Source organism: Podarcis bocagei, assembly GCF_964188305.1.
Source record: "Podarcis bocagei genome assembly, chromosome: 15".
In the NCBI taxonomy this organism is placed as follows: Eukaryota; Metazoa; Chordata; class Lepidosauria; order Squamata; family Lacertidae; genus Podarcis; species Podarcis bocagei.
The window spans coordinates 42,393,799-42,404,403 of NC_138141.1; the positions used below are offsets into that span (position 1 = coordinate 42,393,799).

Genomic DNA, 10,605 nt, shown 5'->3' on the forward strand with positions numbered 1-10,605 from the left:
GAGTCGGACACGACTAAACGACTAAACAACAAGAAACGGGAATATCAACTCTGATCCATAACTTTCCTGCAGGAGGTTGAACTAGACGACCATTGGGGGTCCCTGCAGTTATATGATTCCACTTACCAGCTATTAGCAACTCCCAAATCACAACAATGGTTGTGATGGGGAGGGGAGGAGACCCACAGTACTACTGAATGAGAGAACACAAAAAAGGGTGCTTGCGTGGAAGAGACGAAATTACTTTTCGATGCACTGTTAGTGGGACAGACTGCGTTACACGTAAACCACACTGTAACCTCATTAGCCCATATAGCTCACTAAGCCTCTGCAGCAGAGATCCCGATTAAAATCAAGTGATCACAGTGATCAGGGCCTGGTGGTTTCCTCCCTCTCCCGGCCACCCCACCCCCGTGGCTGCAGCACAACCAAGTTTTTATCTCTGCGCTCACTGAAGAATCACTGTCGTATATCATTCATTGAGTCGCAGCTGGCATAGATGCCGTTGACCTGTGGAACTCCCTGATCCTAGATATGCCAGGAGGAAGGGTGGTTGTGGTGGTTTGGGGAAGAACCGTAACACTAACACCACGTGGGGCAGGGGGAAACGTTTGTCACGAGCAGATTATACTTTGAAAGCGATTTAATGGAGAGTGAAATCACCACCATAAAAGTCGAATTAAGTCAAATTATACTGATCAGGGGCGCAGGTGGCGCTGTCCACAGAGCCTAGGACTTGCCAATCATAAGGTCGGCGGTTCGAATCCCCACAACGGGGTGAGCTCCCGTTGCTCGGTCCGTGCTCCTGCCAACCTAGCAATTTGAAAGCACGTCAAAGTGCAAGTAGATAAATAGGTACCGCTCCAGCGGGAAGGTAAACGGCGTTTCCGTGTGCTGCTCTGGTTCGCCAGAAGCGGCTTAGTCATGCTGGCCACATGACCCAGAAGCTGTACGCCGGCTCCCTCGGCCAATAAAGCGAGATGAGCGCCGCAACCACAAAGTCAGAGTCAGGGGTCCCTTTACCTTTACCAAAAAGTTCACCTCCCACCAGGAAATGGAGACCCTCCACTGGTGGGGGGCGGGGAGACGCTGACCAACCCCAGTGCAAACTTTTCTGAGCTTTTTATAGAAAGAGTTAAGAGAAATAAGATCATATCGCGGAATAAGATCCCACCAGACGTTAACTTTCTAAAATGGAAAACTTCTGGTGTGGGGGGATGTCAAGTGAGACTCAAAACCCCACAGTCAACCCCAGCCCCAAATATATGGGGCTAGGATGAAGTGACAAAACATTTTGCATGTGCTCTTGTTACTCTTCTACAAGGCCAAGGGAACCAGCGTTTGTCCGCTTCCGCAGACAGTTTTTCCGGGTCATGTGGCCAGCATGACTAAGCCACTTCTGGCAAAACAGAGCAGCCCACGGAAACGCCGTTTACCTTCCCGCCGGAGTGGTACCTATTTATCTACTTGCACTTTGTGCTTTCGAACTGCTAGGTTGGCAGGAGCAGAGCCCGAGCAATGGGAGCTCACCCCGTTGTGGGGATTCAAAGCACTGACCTTCTGATCGGCAAGCCCTAGGCTCTGTGGTTTAGCCAGTACGCTGGCTCAAAGCAAGACACCCTGCTGCCGGGTCTTGGGTGCAAAACATGACAAGATTGCAGGGTCAACCTCCCACCAGCTGCCACCCCTTTTCTGCTGCTGATGCCACCCACCCTGGGCCAGGATCCTCATCAGCCTGATGAGCTAATTAATTAAATGGGTTGCCAGGGACGGCGAGCAAAGTAATCTGGAGCCAAGAGAGACGCAGAATCTGCAGGTAGGAAGACTGCTGCCTCAGCCTCAACGCAAGAGGAACCCAGCCCCTAGCCAGCCGTCTCCAGTGCTGCCCTGGGGTTGTTAGACAAGTTCATTCCACACACACACACACACACACACACACACACCTGCCTCCACCTTGACAGAGACTCAGGAGCACAGTGATTCGCACACATGACACCTGGATAAGGAACAAGAAAGATACTTTCAGCCAGGGGTGGGCCATCTTTTTCAGCCAGAGGGCCACAATCTAATATTCTGGGGGCCACATTCTACATTGCCATTCAGGCAAGAAAGACAACATCTGGTGCGTAATAAGTGTGTCAGACTAGGACCTAGGAGAACCAGGGTTCAAATTCCAGCTTCAGATATGAAGGAGACATTGAGCTAGTCCAAATCTACCTCAAAGGGTTGTTGTGAGGACCAAATCTGGTGGGGGGGGGGGGGAAGAACCATGAAGCCACCTTGAGCTAACTGTAGGAAAGGTGAGATATAAATGCAATAAGCATAGAGCTGCCTTGAGTCCCATCAAACAAAAGGTGGAGCATAACTAAATATTACACGTCAGGGACAGACTCCAGACTGCGAGAGACACTCGCAAGGGGCGTGAAGCAAATGGTAGTGAGGGCTGTGGGACTGGCGAGGGTGTCAAAAACCAGACAGAGAGGCCTGGGAGATTCTCCAAGCGTGGCTTTTGTTCTTTTAAGAAAGTAAGAATGGCGGTGTCAGGTCAGGATTTTAAATCCACCTAGCCCAGCAATCTGCTTCCAACGGAGGACAGCTCAAGGCTACCCGAGAGATCACATGCAGGGTATGGAAAAAAAGTCACCCCTGCCTGCAAGTCCAGACTGCAAGCCAGGAAGCTCACCCCCCCCAAGAGCACATGTCAGGCCCCCAATGCACTAGGGGGACTGAGACAAGGCACATCTTTCCCACAAGCCCAGACCACTCACCCCACAATCTTCAGAACAGTGACCACAGGCCTACCAGTACGTTTCCGAGCACAATTCAAAGTGTTGGTACTGACCTTTAAAGCCCTAAATGTCCTCGGTCCTGAAGGAGCGTCTCCACCTCCATCATTCTGCCTGGACACTGAGGTCCAGCTCCGAGGGCCTTCTGGTAGTTCCCTCGCTACGAGAAGCCAAGTTACAGGGAACCAGGCAGAGGGCCTTCTCGGTAGTGGCACCCGCCCTGTAGAACGCCCTCCCACCAGATGTTAAAGGGAAAAATAACTACCAAATTTTTAGAAGACATCTGAAGGCAGCCCTGTTTAGGGAAGCTTTTAATGTTTAATAGTTTATTGTATTTTAGTGTTCTGCTGGAAGCCGCCCAGAGTGGCTGGGGAAACCCATCCAGATGGGCGGGGTATAAATAATAAATTATTATTATTATTACTACCGAAGATTAGCAAGGAGGTGGCGGCAGTATCTTGAAATGGCAGGTCTTGAACATTAAGGAGATGTTCCCTCACCTCACTTCTTGCAATGATATTTTTGGGGTTTTTGGGGGGGGGCTTGCACACGGGATCATTTAAATCAGAGGCCAGTAGGTGCCAGCCCACAGGCCAGATGTGGCTCACAGACTCCCCCCTCTTCACCCCCAGACTCTAACCAGTCTTGGGAAAAACCTTCCGGTGAAACAAACAGGAACTTGTTCTCAAGCCTAACTTCAGGAGGCAGGGGGCTGTTCTAGGGGGTGGGCTGGGGGTGTTGCAGTTAGAAAGAGGTAACTCTACCCTCTATGTATTGTGACACCTGCGTGTATCTCTGGGCACATCTATTTGAAGGACACTGCTTCCCGCAGAGGATTCTGGGAAATTTAGATCCCCCATTATGGGTCTATAATTCCCAGCACCTGCAGTTCCCAGGATTATTGGGGGGGAGGGAAGCCACATGCATTAAATGCACAATGTGGAGGACCCCTAACATGCATGGCTGACTCTGTTTGTCTAGGTCCATGATACCTGTAAAGCACTTTCTTTCCCCTCAAAGAATTCTGGGTACCCCTTGACAAACTACATTGCCCAGAATTCATTGAGGGGAGAGAGAAATGTGCTTTGAATGTGCTTCAAAGGTACAGTGTGTGTCTGTGTGTGGCCTTATCCACTTCCAAATTCGGCCCTGCCCATCAACTGGAACAACTACAACAACAACAACAACAACAACAACAACAACAACAAATTATATACTCTTCCACCTTTCATCACAAGATCTCAGGTTCACAAGATACAGTGGTACCTCAGGTTACATACGCTTCAGGTTACAGACTCTGCTAACCCAGAAATAGTGCTTCAGGTCAAAAACTTTGCTTCAGGATGAGAACAGAAATCGTGCTCCGGCGGTGCGGCGGCAGCAGGAGGCCCCATTAGCTAAAGTGGTGCTTCAGGTTAAGAACAGTTTCAGGTTAAGAACGGACCTCCGGAGCGAATTAAGTACTTAATCCGAGGTACCACTCTAGAAGGTTCCCCACTCCCTATTTAAAAACCAAATCCCCACCAAGTCTGAAGTGGTACAGTCCATATGAGGGGCAGCCAATGCAGTGACCTCAAGAAATTGCTGGACTACAACTCCCATCATCCCTGACCATTGGCCGAGCCAGCTGGGACTGATGAGAGTTGTAGTCCAACAAGGTTCTGCCGGGCGTCTCATTAGCTACTCCTCTTCCAGATGCCACCACTTCATCCTGCTGCTTCTGTAAGCCCAAACTTGATGTAAAACGTTCTATAATAGTAACCTAGTATTTGAGCTCCAAACCCCAAGAGCCCCAGATCCTTGATGTGCAGTTTGATTACCACATTGAGATTCTTTAAAAAAAGAAAGATGTTTTTTTAAACAGAGCAAGCTGTTACGTTAAAAAAGAAATAGCTTTAAACGAGCGGTTCTCAACCTGTGGGTCCTCAGATGTTGTTGGACTACAACTCCCATCATCCCTGAGCTCTGGCCTTGCTAGCTAGGGGTGATGGGAGTTATAGTTCAACAACATCTGGGGACCAACAGGTTGAGAAAGGCTGCTTTAAACAGAAGCTATGGTAGCACACTTTAAAAGGTAAAGGTAAAGGGACCCTTGACCATTAGGTCCAGTCGTGACCGAGTCTAGGGGAGCGGCGCTCATCACGCTTTATTGGCCGAGGGAGCCGGCGTACAGCTTCTGGGTCATGTGGCCAGCATGACTAATCCGCTTCTGGTGAACCAGAGCAGCGCACGGAAACGCCATTTACCTTCCCGCCAGAGCGGTACCTATTTATCTACTTGCACTTTGACATGCTTTCAAACTGGTAGGTTGGCAGGAGCAGGGACTGAGCAACGGGAGCTCACCCCGTCGCAGGGATTCGAACTGCCGACCTTCTGATCAGCAAGTCCTAGGCTCTGTGGTTTAACCCACAGCGCCACCCGCGTCCCTGGTAGCACACTTTGGCTTGTTCAAAACTCACAACCACCCTTCAAGGTAGGCTAGGCTGAGATGCAGCAACTTGCCCAACACAATTTGAACCTGAGTCCCTCTAGTCAAATCCACCCCCATCAGGGTGCTATTTTTATCCTAGCAGAGTTTCCACTAACCAAGCCTCCTTCTGTGGTTGCACTGTATGTATGAAAGTGCATGATCAAGCAAACATCCTCTTTGTTACTGCAGCAAGGCCTGTTTCTGAGCGCAAATCAGGGGAGTTTGTTGGCTGTTTTATTTCACAGCCTGAGGATTTCCCCCTTCTGCCTGTATCTCAGAAACCACTGCCTTCAAGACATGCACTCAGAGACAGAACATTTGCTGTCTCCCCCGGCCCCCACGGGAGAGATAAAGCCAGCGACTGCATCTGCATGTTTTAAAAAATAAAATAAAATCCCTAGGGCTTCAGCAGGCTCTTAATTTCATCTGCCCTGCTGGAAGCAGAGTCTGAAATGAGGGCGGGGGCACATGACTGTTGTGATTCTGTGCCAAAGGGGATTTATTTGCAGTACAGGGCAAAGAGAAGCGAACTTTTATGGGAATAACATTTTTTTAAAAAGATTAAAAATTGTGAACTTTTAAGTGAGTTTATTGTCCTCATGGAAAGGGATGCTTGGAAGCAGATCGGTAGGTGGAGTCTCAGGAGCTAGCGATGGCAGAGTAGAGTTTCTATGGGGAGGGGGGGCCCACTGCCTCCCCCCATGATGGACAGAAGGAAAAGCATGCAAAAAAACAAACACTGCAAAATGAATGATGAAAAGAAAAAGTTGTATGGTGTACAGACATTGAAAAACCCAGCTTCTTTTGGCATAGGGTTCTGATTTCCCCCCATCTCACCTTTGCCCCCTACTTTTGGCATACATTTGAATCCGAAAGAACAACATTTGTCTTTATAAGAGCAGGATCTCTTCATACCCAGCTCTGATAAAAATGGGGTCCTCTCCTCCTGCCCCTTGGACTGGAAGACTGTGGTCAAGGCATGGAAGGGGCCATAACTCTGTGGAAGAACATCTGCCCTGCATGCAGAAGGTCCCGGGTTCATTCCTTTGCTTCGCCAGGCAAGCCTGGGTGGGAGAGACTCCTTGCCACCCACTGTGGACAATACTGAGATGGATCAGAGACCTGACTCAGTACAAAGCAACTTCCTATGTTCCTATTAGAATCGGTTCTGAATTCAAAGCCATGAGGGCTAGGATCTTGGTTTTTATTTTTTATTTTTAGGGAAAGAGCTGGGGCTCAGTGGATGAGCATCTGATCTAGATGGAGCAAAGGGCTGATCTGATATCTAAGGCAGCTTCCTATATCCTTATCTCCTCTGCAGGGTGAAATTGGGGTGTGTGTGTTTCCCCCTCTTGTTTTAAGGACAAGATGCACAAGAGGAAAGGCACCATTCTGTTAAAACATGGGAACATCCCCCTTTCCTTGCACAGCAGACGAAATTTTGTACTTAAAAATAGCACCTCCCTCTTTTGCGTAGCACTCTTAAGCCCTTTGCAGCACCAGACCAGAGAGCAACAGCAGCAGCAACGTTGGTAAATAAATAGAAACAGAATCACTTTTTGGGTGCGGATGGGGAGAGGAGGAAGAGAGAAGGACAGAAGTTAGCAGCTTAACTTCTGCAGGGTGTGAACAACAGGGGTCAGCAAACTTTTTCAGCAGGGGGCCGGTCCATTGTTCCTCAGACCTTGTGGGGGCCGGACTACTTTTTTTGGGGGGGGGGAATGAACGAATTCCTATGCCCCACAAAAAACCCAGAGATGCATTTTACATAAAAGTACATATTCTACTCGTGCAAAAACACCAGGCAGGCCCAACAAATAACCCAGAGATGCATTTTAAATAAAAGGACACATGTAAAAACATGCTGATTCCCGGACTGTCCATAGGCCGGATTTAGAAGGCAATTGGGCCAGATTCGGCCCCAGGCCTTCGTTTGCCTACCCATGAACTACACTGTGAAGAAGGGTGCCAAATACCCCACCCTACAGCTTCCATCTAAATCCCTGGGTAGACTTTCCTGAATTGCAGAAAGTCTTGAAGGCTTGATTGCTTTTCTTGGCCTTACATGGAGGAAAATCTCATCCTGAGCTATTAAGTCCCATGTGATCCAAGTAGATCCCCCCCCCCACACACACAGAGAGAGAGAGAGAGAGAAGATGCAAGGTGGGGGGTGGATACAACTTACTACTACTTCCATCCCAGCCTTGCAAAGTTCACAAGCAATGTTTCTGTTCCACAAAATCCATTTAGTGGCCTGTCTTGCCCCCACAGGTCAAAGTTATTCATTTGCAGTACATCAGTCCCTGGGGTGCAGGGGGGAAAGTACGGACTCCTGCCCCAAACCATGTTCCTAGCTTGGTTACCTAGAGCTAACGGTCACTCGCCACAGGTGAGTAGGCTATTTGCAATACAGTCACAGCCTTGCTTTTAGGACTTAATCCATCCTAGGGTTACAATGCTGGTCAAGCTTGAAAAAGCAGAGGCTTTCCCTGAAATATAGTGCCTTTGTGTCTGTGCAGAGTGCCCTGCCAATAAGTCTTCAGTCAGTTCCCGCCCCCACACATTAGGACACACGTCTTGCAAAAGGCACCTCTGTCCTTCCGGAAACCGAACACACACAAACCAGGTGCCAATCCACCGCCAAGAAACTTTGATCCAAACACACAGATCTGTTCCAGGGTTTTGGATCTGGGAAACAGCCAGGAGTTCTGGCCAAACTGGCCCCGCCACACACTGGCTGCCCTGCTCAGTCTTCCGCATGTGTAAAATGGGCATAAGAGCAACCTGATACTTGATGGGTCTGTGGCAAAAGGAGAAAGGAAGCAAGGGCTGAAATGTTGCAAGATGTTGCAGAGACTGAAACATATTTAAAACACTGTTGCGGCTTAACACTGCGATGGATTATTCCGCCCCTAAACGCATTCCCTAGACAGTTTTGTAATTGTGGAAATTATAAATGGGGAAATAGGCACCCAGACATAATTGTGAACAGCTCACCCCACAAGCTACAGAGAGAGAGAAAGAGAGAGAGACTTTCTCAAAAGCAGCTTCACTTAGGGTCCTCAGGACTCTGGTATATTGTGAAAAGGGGCACCCAATTGCACCCTCTCCAAATCCTTTTCGAATTGCACAGTACCATTGATAAATCAAGCCCTGGGGATTGACGCAAACCGGAATCAAAACAGAGAAAGGCAGCCCTCTGCCCAGGCTACCATTGATTCCACGTTGACCTGTGGAAAAGCTTAAACAGCAGCAAATAAACCATTTCAAAACCTGGAAAGAAATGAAGGGGGGGGCTGCTGGATCTAGGCTTCCTTCAGTAAAAATGCTGTACCTCTAAACACAGGGTTGCAGTCAACTACCTTTTACTCACAGTAGACCTATTTAAATTAATGGGGCCGTTTATACCCTTCACCCTAAAGGTCTTTACAACAATCGAAGCACAACGCTAAAATCAGTTTGCAGCAACTTATTATCACGTAAATAAGTTGGGTCTCAAACACATGCGCCTCAAGCGGAAGAGGTTCAGCCGCGGACCATTGTAGTCAGTGGACCTACTCTGAGCAGATCCAGTACTGGCTGCAACACGCAGTTACTAGGAATGGCATCCAGCAAAGTTCTACTCGAGAGTAGACCCGTTGGAATTAATGGGTCTGTAATAGCCACGCTCGTTTTATTTCAATGGGTCTATCCTAGTACGCCTGACGCGGGGCACAACCCAAGGGATTGCAAGCCCCACCGGCGTCCAGGGGGTCTTACTTCCGAGTAGACTTGCCTGCCATTGCATTGTGCCCACAGAATGGAGGTTATTTCCCCCCCCCCAACCCAGCTTCCCAATTCAAAAAGTGGGCAGGAGTGGAAATAAATGAAAACAATCAGAAATGGCCAGGAATCCAGGGAACCCTAGAGATGCTCTTTTTGGGGGGGAGATCCGGGACAGAGAAAGAGAGAGAGGAGGAGGAGGAGAGCGGCAGGAGATTAAAAGCGTAATAACGCCGGGAATTAAGTAGTGACCCTTGGCGAGGCTGGAACACAGCTCCAGACAGAGCCGTCACGTCTCCTGCGGTTCGCTCGGCGCGCGCCATCCCAGGCTTCCCAGGCGATTTGGCCTCTGGGCGCCGATCCAGCCCCCGATCTCCCTCCTGGACGGAGTGGCGGAGTGGGGGGGGGGGGAAGGACGGCGGCGGCGGGAAAGAGTCGGATCTGGCCAAAAGGATCGCCCTCCCCACCCGCTTTCCCAAAATAATCCCGGGATCCCGGAGTTGTTCTTCATTACGCACGGCGGCGTTTGTTTTCCTTCTGCGCCCCGCACCGTGCGTAACGAAGAACTCCGGGATCCCTGGATTTCCAAGTGCTTGGCGCGCCTCCACTCCCAGATCACCCCGCTTTCTGGAGGTTGGATCCCCGCAACATATTTTTTAAAAAAACACATTTTGATTTTATAAAAAAGCAGCAGCACACAGATCGATCAGGACCAATTCTGCACTCACCCGCACCTGCCCGGCGCTGGAGCCTCTCCAGCCTCCCGCAACGCAAGCGGCGCGCAGAAGGAGCAGGCCCCCCCTGGAGAGATCCAGCCTCCTCCAGCTCTGCAGCTCCCTCCCCTTTCCCCGAAGGCGCCCCTGATTTCCAACCCCCGCTGGCGAACACCCCTCCCCTTTATAAAGGGCAGGAGAGGGCCCTCCCCCTGCTCCTTTGATGGCCACCCCAGCCAGCCAATAGACGCGCCCTGGCACCTAGCAACACCCAGCCGGTTGGCTGCCGGCGGCCGCAGCCCCCTTTTTTCCGAGGGGCCAATGGGAAGCGGCGGCGGGTTGGGTTCCCGGGGCTGTCCCCCCCCAGCTCGGAGGAAGAGGGAGCTGAGAGGCGCAGACAACAGCTGGGCGGCCAGGCAGCCAATGGCAAGCGCGGAGGCCCCGCCAGCATGGGAGGTGGGAGGGAAGATAACAAACCGAACGCAGCGCGCCTTAAAGGGGCCGCGGGGTGCAGCATCCCGAGCCAAGGCGGAGGAGCGGGGAATGGGCTTCCTCGGGAGCAAGCCCCGTTCACCTCTATGGGGCTTGCTCCCAGGTAACGGCTTGGAATCGTGCGAGGCGCGGGTGTCCCAAGTTGCCGATCTGCAGTCCTATGGCTATTGTTGTTTAGTCGTGTCCGACTCTTCGTGACCCCATGGACCCCTATGGTTATTACTCAGAAGTAAATTGCATTGGATTTGTTGTTGTTGAGTCGTTAGTCGTGTCCGACTCTTCATGACTCCATGGACCAGAGCACGCCAGGCACTCCTGTCTTCCACTGCCTCCCGCAGTTTGGTCAAACTCATGCTGGTAGCTTCGAGAACACTGTCCAACC

At 50.5% G+C, this 10,605-nt stretch overlaps 1 protein-coding gene across 1 annotated transcript in view; it reads right to left on the minus strand.

Annotated features, from left to right (window-relative positions):
• Positions 1–9,873, minus strand: part of YPEL2 (yippee like 2) — a 54,637-nt gene extending 44,764 nt beyond the window's left edge. Inside the window, exon 1 of the mRNA XM_081172240.1 lies at positions 9,747–9,873. The gene's annotated coding sequence lies outside the window, so the exon portion shown is untranslated. The remainder of the gene's footprint in view (positions 1–9,746) is intronic.
• Positions 9,874–10,605: the final 732 nt, after the last annotated feature.